Consider the following 14,434-nt stretch of genomic DNA (forward strand, 5'->3'; position numbering starts at 1 on the left):
AAATGAGGTCATGAAGTGTCAGACACCACACTGAAAATGACTGAACAACAAACGTGAATGAGGAATTAAGAAAAAACAGAAAGATCTGAATGAACTACTAGAGAAGAAAAGGAGAACCAGAAGAAAGAGGTAAACAGATTTCAACAATGAAATCTGAGCCCCTGAACAATCAATGACAATACCAGAAAACAGATACTGAAAGCACACCCCTCTTCTACTTAGGGCAGGATGTTGTCTACACTGTCGAAGGCAGTCACGGAATGTTTTTGCTTAATGGTTTTTCTTTATTATAGGGGAGGGTTCAATGCAGAGGACCATGGGAAGGGGCAGAAATGACTGATATAAAGATGAAAGGCTTCAGGAAAATGGATTTCTTTTCGGGATGTGGGTTGAGTCCTTGGCCCTCTGTTCTCCTCACTCTACAAATCTCCCTGAGCCTCAGTTCCCTCATTTGCACAACGCTGGAGTTGTACTCCAGGATCTCGAAGGTCCTTGCTACATTTAAGGGCAATCACGTCCTTAAGGAGACACGCACTCATACAATTCTCTGTCTTTGCCCCTCTTGTTCCCTCAGGATTCAGTACAGTGCCTTCACGTGCTAGTGTGCAACTAGTGTTGACTTTAACTGAATGCTTTTCCTTTCTCCCCCGGCCCATTCTTGGTCATCATACCTCTCAAAAACTGACTCAAAACTCACCTTCCTGCGGACACCTTTTCTCTGATGAATGCTCTGATAATTTAGGATTCTGTACCCCTTTTTCCTTACTTTTGAATGGTACCTCTTTGATTATTTTGCATGTCTTGCTTTGTTGTTCTGTGACTGCCCTCATTTTTATCCCTCCAGAAGTACATTAAAATTCAGGAGGCCCAGCCATATAACCAAACATTTGTTGTTCAATTCACTTGGACAATTGTCCAACTCTTTGTTATCCCATTTGGGATGCTCTTGGCAAAGTTATTGCTTAACCATCTCCTTCTCTCGCTGATTTTAGAGATGAGAAAACTGAGGCTATCGGGGTTAAGTGACTTGCCTAGGATCACATAGCTAGGAAGTGTCCGAGGTCAGATTTGAACTCAGGAAGATAGAATCTTCCTGATTCCAGGCCCATCATTCTATGCACTGCGCTATTTAGCTGTTTCTACCCAAAGAAGATGGTAACTCCTAAAGATGAATTAGGAAAGGAATGCTAAATTCCACTACTAATTAGCTGATTATACTTAGACCATCTCAGGAAAGGCTTTTTGGGGGGTTCGTTAAATATTATTTAATTTTTAAAAATCCTTTTCTGAATACTAATTATACGTATCCTCTATATATTTTTACATTCCTTTTAATTTCCTAGGATTAAATACACATTAAAGTGAATAAATATGCAATATAACAATGAAGTCAATAAAATATGTAGAGAATTATGTATAATACTTTAGTTATGAAACAGATTAGTTACCTCAAACCCTTACTGTATGTACAGATGACATCACTTCTGAGAATACAGTTCCATACTATTTAGTTTATTCAGAGGAATAAAAAGGAAATGTTGTTAAGTCCTTTTCTGGACTAAGATGTTAGTCAATGCTCTTCATGAACAGGACGATGAAAAGAGCAAGGCTCTGGAATAAGAGGACCTCAGTTCAAAATCTCTCTCTAATGGATATTACTTGGCTTGTCCTCGCTCACAATTTAATCTCTGGGTTTTTTTCCTTTAGAAATGGAGGAGTACCTCTGGAATATATCTTCTAGCTCTAAATCTATGAAGAGACTATTAATGATAGAGAAGGCACAGAAAGGAACTTTCACTCCCTGCACCCATCAAATGGGGACGATCAGACCCGACTGGATTAGTGTTCCACTAAATCCCAGGTCACCCTGTGCATGGATCTGGGGATTCTGTAAACTAATGAAATCACAGCTCCAGCCTTTATCCTAATGCCAGTGGTCAGAGACAGGATTCAAACTCAAGTCTTCCCGACTAACTCCAAGCCCAGTGGCTCTATCGACTATTCCCTGTTCTCTCCAGGAAGACAGGGCAGATACTTGTGATGAAATAGGCTGTCTTCAGAGAGAGAACGAAGCCTTCCCAGCTGGTCTGGTCTCCAAAGGAGGAGATTAAAGAAGGGAGGGAGGGGATCATTCCTGCTTCACAGGCTTGTGCCTCTGGGATCCCCGGCCTTTCCCCTTTTCTCTTTCTGGGTGGCCCTTTTCCCTCACCCAGTTTAGTAAGGTAGAACCCTCCATAGTGCACAGGAATGAAACGCCATCTTTATCCAACAATGTGAGGGCATCTCAGGCTACAGATTACCAGGTGAGTGTCTGGTAAACGATCTCCTGGCACTCAATTAAACACGGGTTAAAAAAAAGAGCACTCTCTTCTAGTTATTGGCATCAGCTCTGGCCCTAAACACTGCAATGCCTGTTTATTCTCCTTTCTTCCAAACTGTGGCCCAAATTAAGTATTCTCTGTCAACTTCCTAGGTCCCTGGAGATGAAGGGGCCTTTCATCATGAGTTCAGGACCCATTGCCACCTGAGCCGATGACTCAGTCCACACCCCTAGAGTCCAATCACAAAAGTCCAAGACCAACTTTTCCTTTGTTCTGGGCACTCGGCACCTGACTCAGTTTCTTTAACCTGGGTGGTCCGTTTTGAAGAGCCCATTCCTTTGGCTTGGATACCAACTGCCCACACCCTACCACGCTTTCCCCCAATCTCCTCTCTTGTTTTTTGTTTTTAATGCTTTCCTAGTGTATTACTGCAATGTTTTGAAGGCCTTTTAGGTCATTCTGGATTCTTTCTCCATTTGTTTTTTTTCCCCTCTAAAAGTCTCCAAACTTCCCTTTCACAGTCTAAATCCAAGCATGCTCACTCTGCTTCTTAAAGCCACCAAAAAGCATTTAACCACCTATGAAGTTCCAGGCAGCACCCGGTGCTGGGGATACTCATGCCAAACAAAACAGTACCTGCCCTCAAGAAGCTTCCATTCTAAAGAGGGAGACACCATCTAATAAATCCATAAAGAATATTTAAAAATAAACACCAGGTGATTGGGGGAGGGGAGGAGAGAATCAGGAAAGGCTTCTACAACAGAGGTGTCCTGGCCACTGCCTAGTCTCCCTCCTACTACTATTTCTGCTTTGTCAATGCCAAACAACCGTTCCTGAACATTTAATGACTGTTCAATTCCTTGATCTCCATATAAACCCCGGATCCCCAGGGATTCAGGAGAGGGCTTTCCCCTCAGCCCTCCTTTCTGGGCTGGCAGTGGGCAGAGCCCAGAGTTGCACTACTTCCCTTGGGCTCCCCCAGGAGGGCCATACTGAGCCATTCATGCCCCCTAAGGCCAACGAGCTTCATTCCTTTAGATCCCAGGGTGGCCTGGGAGGGGGCCTCCTTGTACCTGCATTTGAGAGTATTTTCTGGCCCACGCTCACATCGGCCCCACTGTAGCTCAGGGCGGAGCTGGAACCCTGCTGAGCAATGGGTCACAGCACACGGCAGGTGGGGGCTGGGGGCGGAAGTACCAGCCACTTCTGTCAGTCATGCCTGCCGTCTCCTGGGTCCTTGCAGCTCCATCAGGGCGCACCCAGGGGATCTATCTTTATTTAGCAGTTCTGTCATTTTTATTTATATCTGGGCAGCCTCAGATCACATTCACTGGGAAAGGGGGAGGGGGTGGACAGGACGTTTTTTGAATGAAACCGTGAGAAGGCTCCTGACTTTCATTTTGGAGAGCTCCTAGCACGAATCCACACACCTGGAGCCCCCCAGGGCGGCTGGGAGCCAGCTTTATCAGGCTTTCGGGTCCCTTCCTTCCACATTTTTGCAGGCCAACAGCCCAAACAAAACATGTCTCCTTGCCTGTGCCGGCAGCTCTCCCCGAGGTGCCCCGGTGTCAGCACGTGCTCGGTGCTGCCCTTCCAATCACCAGCCTCACACCCCTGCGTCCCCCAGATGCTGCCCTGGGCCTCGGCCGGCACCTCTGCAGAGACACTCACCCGGCTCTCAGAGCCGACTTCCTCCAAGCCGGTCCCCGTCCTGCCGCCTTGAAGAACACGGCCCGGGCTCCAACTCCATGCCAACTGAGACTCCATTCAAGGATCTGCTCGTGGCTCCCGGAATCCCTTTAACTGAAGAGCCGCGGAAAGCAGGGGCTGTCCCCCATTGTATTTGACTGGGTCTTACACTGGGCCTAATTGATTGTCCGGGAGCCCTTCCCCCACCCTCCCACCCCGTCCCTCTCCTGAAAGAGGGTTTTGAATAAGAAGGGGGGAAAATCCGATGGAATCCCGTCACTACTGGGGGCAGAAAATGAACTGCAAGCTTTGCTACAAAAACTAGGACAGGGTTCTCTGGAGCAAGTCTCCAGGTATCGCTCAGACCGTAACAGGATAGCATGGCCCTTAAAATATGCACACGCTATTACAATGTCTCCTGATTAAGGCGGCGGCCGCACCGCACCGTTTCATCAATTTCAGGCATTAACTGGGAATTTCAAAACCCGCACAATTACAGGCCCTTTAGGAGGACCCTTTCCGAAGCTCAGGCCATTCATTTAATTCTTTTTGGAGGTCCCTTTTTAATGCAAAATATGCTAATATGTTTCAGAACTGCCACTAGGAAATCCTCCGGGAAACTGGGGGGCCCCTCTCTAGGCTAAAACCAGGGGCCGGTGGGCAACGTGAAGAATAATGGCCTATTTTCCCCCCAGGGAAGAAAAGGGGGCCCAATGCCATAGGATTCAAATGTTCCTTTGTGGTTCCCTGGGCAGTATTACCAGAGAAAAGGTACAGCCACCCTCCCAGTCACACAGGGGGAATAATGGGCTCTATTCTCCTCGGAGCCTAAGTTGCTTCTCCCGTAGTAAGTTATGCACTTGGGGCTGCTCATTAACTCCTTCTAGCCCTGGGGGGATAGTTGAGGCAAAAAAGGAAGAAAATACACAATACTAGAAATGGCTGAGATCTTAAGAGAAATGGAACACCTGCCATGGGGTACTTGACAGATGACAGGTCCAAGCTTTTTGCCTCAGTTTCTTCTAAATGAAAAGTGGCAATAATAAAGACACTGAGGGTCTGCCTCCCAGAGGGGTTTTATATATATAATTATTTTATATTATGTATATATAATTATTTTATATTATTAATATACAATTATATATATATATTAAATCCTTAGAACCAATAATTGGTTCTAAGGCCGAAGAGCAGTAAGTGCTAGGCAATGGGAGTTAAGTGACTTACCCAGGGTCACCCGGCTAGAAGTGTCTGAGGCCAGATTTGAACTAAGACCTCCCTGTCTCTAGGCCTGGCTCTCAATCCACTGAGCCCCCCAGCTGCCCCCCAGAGGGGTTATATTAGCCACAAGTCACCTCAAGCACCACAAGAAATGTCAGTTCTCTCCTACCCATGTTCATATCTGAGCATCAATTAATTGGAGGCTGAACCAAATCTCTCTATTCCATTCATTCATTCAACAAGTGTTTGCTACTTACAATGAGCCCTTGATGTGAGAGAGCAGGGCTGTGAACAGTACACAAAGGGCTGGGGTACCTTGGAACCAGAAAGATGGAGATTCAAGCCCTACCTCTTGGTGTATCAGCCTTGTGGCTACGAATGAAAAACCAATCTCAGGGCTCCAAGCAATTTTCTTGGACCATCAATTACAGACTTAATAGTCATGTTTATTGGGAGTTTTTAGTGGGAGTTCTCTAGGCAAATGAAATCATGGGTGTGGACCTGCTCCCTCCCCATGTATCCAGAAATGTGTTAGGTTGGGAAATGCGGATCAAAGAAATGAGACCTATTCTCAAGGACCCAAATATAAAAGAATATATATTACTAATATCATGTGGCAATGACAAGAGAATCTATGTGGTAGCATGGACAGAATATTGATCTTGGAAAGAGTTGAGTTCAAATACTGCCTTTGACACTTAGCAGCTGACTGTGGCAGGCTATGAATTATGGTCAGGGTGTAATCAGCCCCATTGGACAGATGAAATTACACATAGAGGACTTAACAGAGTCATGGAAAGTCATGGGGCAGCTGAGTGGTGCAGTGGCCTAGAGTCAGGAAGATGAGTCTTCCTGAGTTCAAATCTGGCCTCCTACACTTACTAACTGTGACCCTGGTTAAGTCATTTCACTCTGCCTCAGTTTCCTCACCTGTAAAATGAGCTGGAGAAGGAAATGGCAAACCACTCTAGTACCTTTGCCAAGAAAACCCCAAATGGGACCATGAAGAATCAGTCAAGACTAGAACAACTGAACAACAAATTGTCTATGAGATCCCTTCTGGCTCGAAGGCCATGATCTTATGAGGACAATGTTCCCAGTGTAGTCTTGCTCATATTTTTTCCTCTTCCTGAAAAGTCCTCCTTTCCACTCCCCTTTGATTTCCTACCCAGCCATCAATGACCAACCCAACCTCCTTCAGGAAGGCTTCTTTGCCTCCCTCCCCCCAAGTTTCAAGGTAAGCACCATAGGTCTTCTCCATCTCCCCTCTCTATTCCACACCCTGAAAACACATAGCATTTAGTTTTGCATATTTATCATGAATGATCATGTCCTGAATCACAGGAAGAAGGAAGAGAATGGTCAGATTCCACCTAGGAAACTAACCAAGTCTTTGACAGAACCTCAGAATTGGAAAGGACCCCAGTGGCCACTGAGTCCAACCTGGACCTAAATAGGAATCCCTTGGTCAACTGTGGTCTCTATCTAATGAGATGGAACCCACTACCATCTGAAGTCACTTAACCCCCATTGCCTAGCACTTACTGCTGCTCTTCGGCCTTAGAACCAATTAATGGTTCTAAGGTAGAAGATAAGGATTTAATATATATAATTATATATTAACAATATAAAATAATTATATATATAAATTATATAATTATATATATAAAACCCCTCTGGGAGGCAGACCCTCAGTGTCTTTATTATTGCCACTTTTCACTTACAGCCCATTTCACTTACAGAAGGTTCTGTTAGGAAGTTGTTTCTTACCGTCTGCCTCTTTAAATTCCTCTCACTGCTTCTAGTTCTGCCTTCTGGTGCCTCATAGAACAAGTCTAATCCTTTCTCCACAGGACATTCCTTAGCTCTTACTTCCTTGCGTCCTCTCTTCTCCAGGTTAAATATCTCCAGTTCTTTTAAGTAATGAATGATATGTTCAGCTTCCTGGCCTCTCTCCAGCTTATCACATCTTTTCCTAAAATATTAACGTGGCCTCAGACACTTTCCTAGCTGTGTGACCCAGGGTAAGTCACTTAACTGTATTTGTCTAGTCCTTGCCCTTTTGTCCTAGAGTTGTTCCTGGGACAGAAAGTAGGGTTTATTTAAAAAAAAATACTGATTAGTGACTACACTTTGAGTTCAGTTATTCAGTTATGAATCTGTATTCTCATTGGCTCACACCTCCCCATCTAGGACTTTGTCAAATGGTCAGATAAAGTCTAGGGCCAGGCAAACTCTTATCTATAACAGTTTTACAATCCTATCAGAGAGAAAAGATGTCTAAGAACTGTTGTTGATAAAGCCATGCTGTGATCATTGCTTCCTGTTCTGGAGATTCATTAACCATGCCTTTAGAAATACACTCAATACAATATACACACACTGTCAGGTTCCAGGCTTTCTTTATCACATTATCCAAGTTCCACTCAGCAGAGGGAGAAAAAGGGTTCTAGGCTGTCATCTTGGAACCTCTCATGATTCCACCCATCACAGCAGTCACCAAACATTCTTGGTCAGCAGACACTGGTGGAAAAAGAGCATCCCCAGCATCGTCTACCACCCTTACTCCCACTGCCCCAGGAAGCTTTAGCTGGACAAATGCAAGGACCAGTGTGAACTAGATGCAGCACCAGTGAGGGAGACCATCATAAAGAAGGGATCACAGAGACCAGAGTTAAAATGACTTGTTTGTGTTGTGTAAAAGACATGATTTAGATAAGAATTCCCAACTTCGATGCCAATACTATTCCTGGAATACTAAAATCCATCATCCATTCATCAAACATTTATAAAATGGCTTTTTTTTTTTGCAAGGCATTGGAAAAGATGTTGGGAATCGGTCAATCAGCATACATTTGTTAAGTGTTTACCACTATAAGGCACTGGGATGGGTTTTGAAGCCAGGGCGAGTCCCTGACCTCAAGGTGCTTACACTCTATTTGGGGAGAGGATTTATACAAACATCATAAAACAAAATGCATACAACATGCATGAAAGGCTATTTTGGAGAGGAGTGCACTTACAGAAGGGGCACTCAACAGAGGCTTCACATAGTAGGTCATTTCAAAAGGTTCATGGCTGAGCTTTGAGCTATACTACGGCTCTAAGTGGAAGAGATGAGGAAGGAGAATTCTGGGTTTGGGGGCAGTCACCCCAAAGGCACAGGTATGAGAGACGGAGCCTCATGTATGAGTACCAGCAAGAAGGAAACACAATGATAGATCGGGGCAGCTTCATTTGAAAGATTCACAATCTAAAATCATAAAAGATTCTTGAAGGGGGTGGATAAGATATGTACAGAAATGAAATATGATACAAGACTCAAAATGAAAAGACTACCATAAGAATTCAAAGTGTTTGCAGGAAATTGGGACCTAATGCTGATGGAGTTGTGAACTGATCCAACCATTATGGAAGGCAATTTGGAATTCATTATATTATAATTAGAAATAGCCAAAAGGCCATAAAAGAATGCATATCTTTTTGTCTAGTAATACCATTACTAGGTCTGTATCCCAGAAAGATTTAAAAATAGTTGCTCTTTTTATGGTGGCAAATAATTGGAAACTAAAGGGATATCCCTTAATTGTGTAATGGCTGCACAAATTATGGTATACAATGATAACAGAATAATATTGTGCTATAAGGAATGATGAATAGGATGTTTTCAGAAAGAGCTGGAAAGAACTATGTGAACTGATGCAAAGTGAAATAAGCAGAACCAGGAGAACATTGAGCATCGTAACTGAAACACTGTGGGACGATCACATATGATACTTTGCTACTAACAGCAATGCAATGATCCAGGGCAATTCAGAGGATTTATGAAAAAGAATGCTATTCACCTCTGTTAGAGAGAAAGAACTGTGGGAGTAGAAATCCAGATGAAAACATATGATTTATCACTTGTTAATTTGGGTATATATTTTGGGGGTTTGGTTTTATAAAATTATTCACTTACAAAAATGAATAACATGGAAATGTTTTCCATATTAATACATGTATAATTCAGATTGAACTGCGTGCCAGCTCTGGGAGAGGGGAGGGAAGGGAGGGAAAGGAAGGAGGGAGACAACATAGATCATATACCTTCATAAAACTTATGTAAAATTTTGTTATTAAAATTTTTTTAAGTGTTTGCAGGCAGCAGGAGAGAGGTAATGATCAGTGGACCTGGGAATCAAGAGAGCTGGGCTGCTGTCCTGGCTTTGCCATGAAGGGGTACCACAGGTGACTTGTGATTATGGCCAAATATCTCTGAGCCTCAGTATCTCCTATGTAAAATCCCTGAGGTCCCATCCAGAAGAGCCAGTGAGAACAGGCTCCTAAGGATAGTGGTGGGCAGACATGACACTGATATGGATGGATTTGACCACTACTGTTAGGTGTTTATCACTCGTAGGCATTATAATGGAGGGTGGAGGCAGAGATTGAACCCCTGACCTCAAACTGCTTACATTCTGTTCTGGGAAACAATTTGTAGGTACCTAATAATAATGAGGTCTAATGAGTCCACATCCAGGACCCTTACAGTGGACCATGTTGCTTTGCTGTAAAGTTTTTTACTTTAGATTCCCTTCATGTAAGCAGTCACAAATAGGATTACAAAAAGGGTTCCCTCTTACCATGATGGTGTATGAGGGTAAAATGGCCAAGTCTTTTGCACATTTTATACCTCTTGAGGCAATCTATACAGGAAAGAATGCTGGCTTTGATTCAGGAGTTGTTCAGTTGTTTCGGTTGTGTCTGAAATCTGTGACCCCATTTGAGGTTTTCTTGGCAGAGATGCTGCAGTAAACTGCCATTTCCTTCTCCAGCTTATTTTATAGTGAGGAAATGGAGGCAAAAGAGTTAAATAAATTGCTCAGACTCCCAGTCAGTAAATGTCTGATGCCAGATTTAAACTTAGAAGGATGAATCTTTCTGACTCCAGACCCAGCACTCTGCTTCCTCATAAGCCCCTAGAAAATTACCAGAGGTTTTAGGTATTTTATCAAATGCTGCTCTCCTAACAAGAGCTCACAAGGTTCCAAAGATACATTTATTTTTATTCTGAACTCAGATCTTCTTGACTCTAGGCCTGGCAGTCTATCCACTATGCCACTCAGCTGCCCTTGATTCAGAAGTCTTGGATTCAAATCCTTTGCTCTGTCACTAGCTGTGTAACCTTGGACAAGCCACTTAACCTCATGGGGACTCAGTTTCCTGTAAAATCAGGGAGTTCAACTAGAAAGCCTTCTTGGGTCCCTCCTGGCTCTACATCTAGGACTATGGAGCCAATGAAATGTTGACTTCTCCATACTCTTGTTGTGGGGTCCCATGAGTTGTTGGTCAGTAAATAAGAGAGTTAAGTCAGCAGGTAAGATAAGAGGAAAATCCAGCATTTGAATCCCCAAAGCCAGTTCTGGGGCTCTGTCCAGAATGCAGCATTTTTACGGGAAGGTCAACCCCACGAGGGCACCATTAATATTCTCCCCACGGAGGACCCTAGCAGGCCCTTTGACAAACGAACAATGAAATGCTCACTGCATGTGCGGACCAATCCCCCCACCCCCATGCCACTAGTGAAGGTGTGCCTGCTGCCTGCCAAGCCCCCTCCCCCAGTAAAGTCACTTATTGGGAGTTGAGGGAGGGGGTGACACAATAGTTTGGTCAGAATTCAGTTCTTAATCTGCTGCTGCTGCTATGAGCTACACAGGCAGGGAGGCAGGCATCCAGTCATCAGGAAAACAAGGGCTCCGATATGGAGGGAGGCCTGGCTCATCTCAGGGCCAGGGCCTAGTTCTGCCTGCCCAGGACACTCCCCCAACCCCTAGAATCCTGGTAGTGCTCTTCTGCAGGCAGAGGAGGCTCAGGGCCTGCCTTTACAAGGCTGGGTTGGAATTCACCTACAGCATCCCTTCAAAGCTTTGGCAATGAAGACAGTGCAGAAAAAGAGGCTCCTGCTGACAGAATAAAAGAGCAACCACTCAATACTGCGGTGGTATTTCCCAGAGGAAAATGAGGATGTTTTCAAAAGTTCCTTTCCTTGCCCTGGTCTGAAGGTGATAAGAAAGGGCACCGCTATATGCCCCTGGGCAAGTGACTTAACCTTTCTGGGTCTCAGTTTCCTATCTGTAAAATGAGAGAATTAGACTATGGGCTCTCAGGTCCCTTCCAATCATTTCTAGGATCCTTGAGATTGAAACAATTCAATTTCTGACTGAATTTCTGAAAACAATTCAGTTTCTAACATCTATCTCTTCCTGCTTTAGATTTGTCTAATCCCGGAACTGTCTCCCCAGCTAGGCTGCTGGTGTTTTCTTTTTGGGAGGTTCGGGGGTATGGATAGTGGTGATGACAGCAATGCAGTGTCTTAGGTTGGCTTTCTGCTCCTCAACTTCAAAATATTTTAACATGCTCTTTTTTTCACATGTCGATACAATTCTTAAAAAACCCTTAACTTCTGTCTTGGACTCAATACTGTGTATTAGTTCCAAGGCAGACACGCAGTAAGGGCTAGGCAATGGAGGTCAAGTGACTTGCCCAGGGCCACACAGTTGGGAGGGATCTGAGGTCAGACTTGAACCCTGGACCTCCTGGGTCTCTCCAGCTCTAAGTCTCAATCCATCGAGCCACCCAGCTGCCCCTAGATACAATTTTAATAATTATTTTCTGGCATTGTGCAATCCAAATTCTCTTGTACCTTTCCTTCTCCTTTCTCTCCCCCAAATGGCAGACAATATGATATAGGTTATACATGTGTTACCATACAATATATATTTCCATGTCTGTCATGTGAAAGAAAAACACATATCATTTATATTAGAAAAAGACTGATGAAGAAATGAAATTTAAAATGGCATGCTTCTTTCTGCATTCAACTCCATTCAACTCCATCAGTTCTTACTATTGCAGTGGAGAGCTTTTTGTGTCCCAAGTCCCTCGGAGGAGACTTGGATCCTTGCACTGCTGTTAAGTTAAATCATCCCCAGGTGATCATCGAACATTATTGCTGTTAATGTGGACAACATTCTGCTCCCGTCCCTAATATCTTCCACCTCTACCCCTTCAAGTTTGGGATCTGCCAGCTTTCCAGCATTGTACCCAAGAGGATCAGAAACTGAAGTTGGGGGCGGGGTAGAGAGGGAAGAATGACCTCTTCAAGAATGCTCCAACACACTGTCCAAAACAACTATGGCGACAACAGAACTCTACTCGAAGGACAGTCAGTGCAACCCAATGGAAGTCCAATAACCCCAAAGCAGTATTTACGAAGGGGAGCTAGTGAAACACCAGCAAAAGACCAGGCATCGAGTTTTTTAGGAGTCTGCTCTCTCCCAGGCCTTTGTCCAATTACACCACTGGCCAGGCACCCCCCCCTCCCTCCTTTCCCCTTCTTCAGGGTCTCAGCCAGGAAAGCAAGAGCTGGGCTCTGGGAGCCAGGCAGCAATCTGAAGCAGTGATATCAGCAGGCGAGAAAGAAAACAGGGCTTCATGGGTCTCAGCAGAGTCAATCACACCCCCTTTCAGGATTCAGAATCTCCTTTAAAATTTTAAGACCCTTGCAAGTTTATTCAAGGTTTCCTTTCATAGGTGCACATGATGGATGGTTTCTTACAGTCAGGGGTTCTCATTTATTTATTTATTTCCAACTTCCATCCAAACTCATTATCCTCTGCACACTAGGAGAAACGTGCTGGGATTTACTGAGAAGGAGATGGTGTCTCTGCCCCGGCTCCAGGAGACACATGAATGGACTGAGAATGGAGGAGGTGTTTGGATAATCATGGTTGAGAATTGAGAATCTGAATTAGGCAGTTTGGGAAGACAGAAACAGGGGATAACCTCAGGCAGGCCCTCTAAACTTGTTCCATAAGATTAGGAATTTCTCTGGCTTCCTTGCTATGTCTAGAGATATTGAAAACTTTTTTAAATGAAAAAAGTAATAATTTTCTTACCTGAAGAGTTTTTCTCTCACTCACAGCGTTTGGGAAAGACTTTTCCTATTAATCAGAAAACAGAACATTAATTACTTCTCTGCCAGCTCCTTTCTCTCCCACTCCCCTCCCTCTCTTGTTCAATGGCAAATCAAGGCCCTTTGGGTCCCAAATACACAGACTCGGGCAGGGACTCTATCTAATCGTCTCTGCACCAGCCATTCCCTCTTCACCTCTGTCTTACAGAATCCCTCTTCCTTCAAGAGGGAGCTCACCACCTTCTCCCCAACAGCCGCTCATCCCTCCCAAACGACCCTGGGTTTATCTTCTATTTATGCCAAGTACATGTTTATATATACATAAGTTACTTGAATGAGGGGCTGCTGACTTTTTTATCTTTGTGTCCCCAACCCCTGGCGCAGCATCTGGCACACAGTAGGCATCTAATAAATGGTTGATGATGGATGGATAGCCTTGGCGTTAACCCTCTCAACTCTGGTGTATACCCTGGCTTTGGCGTCGGCAGAGACCAGGATTTAAACTCTGCTTCTGACATATGCCAGTTGTGTGACTGTGGGCAAGTGCCCACCTTCCGGAGTCTCGGTACTCTCACTGTAAAACAAGGGAGAGAAAGCCTATCATCTGTGAGCATGGCTGTGGAGGCCAAATGAGATCACACATGGAATTACTTTGTAAATTTTTTTTCAATTCATACCTTGTCTTAGAATCAATAATAAGTATTGGGTCCAAGGCAGAAGAGTGGTAAGGGCTAGGCAACGGGGTTAAGGGACTTGCCCAGGGTCACCCAGCTGGGAAGTGGCTGAGGCCATCTCTGAGCCCAGGGCCTCCCATCTCTAGGCTGAGCCACCCAGCTTGCCCCCGGTTTTGTAAAACATGCCATATGAATATTCATCGACTCAGCAGTACTAGGAGGGACCTTTAGAGGTCCATCTAGTCCAGCCCCCCCCCCCCCATTTTATAGAAGAGGGAAGAAAGAGGTCCTGAAAGGATGAAATGATCTACAAATACGGAAGTTCTGGGGCAGGATTCCAATCCAGGTGCACTCCCTCTCCACCGCTGCTTTGGGGTAGCCAACCAGAAGCAAGCTTTTTAACCGAACAGAAATAGGGCCCTTCTTGCCAGTGTCCACAGGGTTAAAGGGGAGATATGCGCCCCAAAGAGGCCTTCCAGGACCCCAGCAATCAGTAAATGATGGACTCCGTAAGCTCAATCACACGTCCAGCAGCCCACAATACACATGACAGCCCAGCAGAGCATTCTGCG

At 44.6% G+C, this 14,434-nt stretch overlaps 1 protein-coding gene across 6 annotated transcripts in view; it reads right to left on the minus strand.

Moving 5' to 3' along the window:
* ZHX2 (zinc fingers and homeoboxes 2) overlaps nt 1–14,434 on the minus strand; it is a 211,492-nt gene that overhangs the window by 139,651 nt on the left and 57,407 nt on the right. For all 6 annotated transcript variants that reach the window (XM_056823149.1, XM_056823146.1, XM_056823144.1 and 3 more), the window contains exon 2: nt 13,172–13,216. The gene's annotated coding sequence lies outside the window, so the exon portion shown is untranslated. The remainder of the gene's footprint in view (nt 1–13,171; nt 13,217–14,434) is intronic.

Source organism: Monodelphis domestica, chromosome 3 (assembly GCF_027887165.1).
Source record: "Monodelphis domestica isolate mMonDom1 chromosome 3, mMonDom1.pri, whole genome shotgun sequence".
Classification (NCBI taxonomy): domain Eukaryota; kingdom Metazoa; phylum Chordata; class Mammalia; order Didelphimorphia; family Didelphidae; genus Monodelphis; species Monodelphis domestica.